Source organism: Echinops telfairi, unplaced genomic scaffold (genome assembly GCF_000313985.2).
Source record: "Echinops telfairi isolate 266 unplaced genomic scaffold, ASM31398v2 ScPeMD7_5868;HRSCAF=6743_0, whole genome shotgun sequence".
In the NCBI taxonomy this organism is placed as follows: domain Eukaryota; kingdom Metazoa; phylum Chordata; class Mammalia; order Afrosoricida; family Tenrecidae; genus Echinops; species Echinops telfairi.
In genome coordinates, this window is record NW_022109767.1 from 608982 (window position 1) to 610843 (window position 1862).

The window sequence follows — 1862 nt, forward strand, 5'->3', positions numbered from 1 at the left end:
TATCACGGTAGGGTCTAGAACCGATTAACCACGATAAACGAGGGTTCACTGTAGATTGATCCAGGAGGATTGCTATGACTTGGGGTCAACTGAATGGCAAGTCTTAGTTTACAGACAGTAAAATCAACCCGTTGGGGTCTTGAGTGCTGCTAGCAGGACCTGTTTCTTGACCCGCTGGTACTTTTTATTCAAAGCTGAACCAGTAATAATAACAAAACGGGAAACAACAAGGCCTGTGGCAGCCCTAGCTTCCCTGAGATCAAGCCCTGAGTCATGGTTACTATAAACATCCTACACTCTGCCTTCTTAACAAATCACCAATCTTCAAATTCACTTGAAACTGCAGTTATATTTTTAGACTTTTTCCCTCCAGTCCAATTCTAAACTTGAATCACTGAACGATCTTAAACCAACTTCACATTTAAACCAATGCTTTGGATGGCTGACTTAATGACAAGATCCTCCATTCTGATTCTAAGTATGGTCTGGGGACTTCTGGGAATTTTTGATACATTAATGTGGCCCAAGGGTCAAAGCGATCTCATAATAATACTAAGACATTAGTGATCATTTTCATCCTCATTCTCTCAGAAGTGCACGATCGTTTCCTAGAACCTGAATCATTTGTGATATCACAAAAAGTTCACTGCAAAAGCAGATATAAGAATCCAGTCAACATTCTCTCAAGCTACATCTGTAGATGTCAGATTTGTAAAAACTTTTTAAAAATAAAAATGATGGTACATTGCTTACCAAATTTTATTTTGCTTTGGAAACAATGAAATAGTTGCTAAAACACGGTGTTTATATTAACCTAGAAATCTGGTTTGTTAATATTTCAATAGAAGTTAACAAATATATTAAGAATTTCCTGTTTCAATCTCTAATGTAAGGGGAGAGCGGGAAGGGAGAAGAAAAATGAGGAGCTGATCAAGTAGAAAGCAAATGTTTTGAGAATGATGATAACAACAAATGTACAAATGTGCTTGACACAATGGATGGATGGATGGATTGTGATAAGCGTTGTACGAGCCCCCAATAAAGTGATATTTTTTAAAAATCTCTAATGCAAAGTCAATATTGACAGATAGAACCCAGAAAAGCAAAATCTCCTCGAGGCCCTCAATAATAAATAAATATAAATATTTATATTTATATATATTATATTTAAATATATATATATTTAAGTGTGTAAGCACACCCTAAGACCCAAACCACTACTCTTGATGTCTCTACTGAATTTGAACCCTAGGATCAATGTGATTCCACACTCACCTATTCAGCTCAGACTTTCAATCTTAAGCCACATTCTAAGACTGATACTCATTTACTTATTTGTGGCTAGGAGGTCAGAGCCTGCTGTGTCCTCCTCCTCCTTTCTTTTTCCAGGTTCCAGGCCTGCAGAGTTTTAGCCTATGGCCTGGAAATCCTGTGGCTGGTGGGAAATGGGCTACCAGCTCCAGGGAACGCTCAGTGTCATGGTGGGGTGATAACCACCTTATAACCTTGGCCTCATCCCAGCACTCTCGTCCCACTTCCCAGTTTCACAGTCCTTTCTCTGGGGTTCTCCCTCCCCTCAGAAGTTCCTACAGGTTCTTCTCCCCCTCCTACACCCTGGTGATTTCTGTTCCTCCATGGGAAGCATTTGGCACCAACTCCAGTGGTTGGGTTGAACATGTCATTCTGAGGTTAAGGCAGCAGGTTTTTAGTCTGTCGCCTTAGACATCTTCCTCCGGTGCTGTAAGTGCTGTGGCAGTGCTAGCTTTACTCAGACTGAACCCTGACCCCTGGTTACCAGGAAATGAACCAACTAGAGCAATTAATGAAGGAGAGAGAGAGAGAGAGAGAGAGAGAGAGAGAGA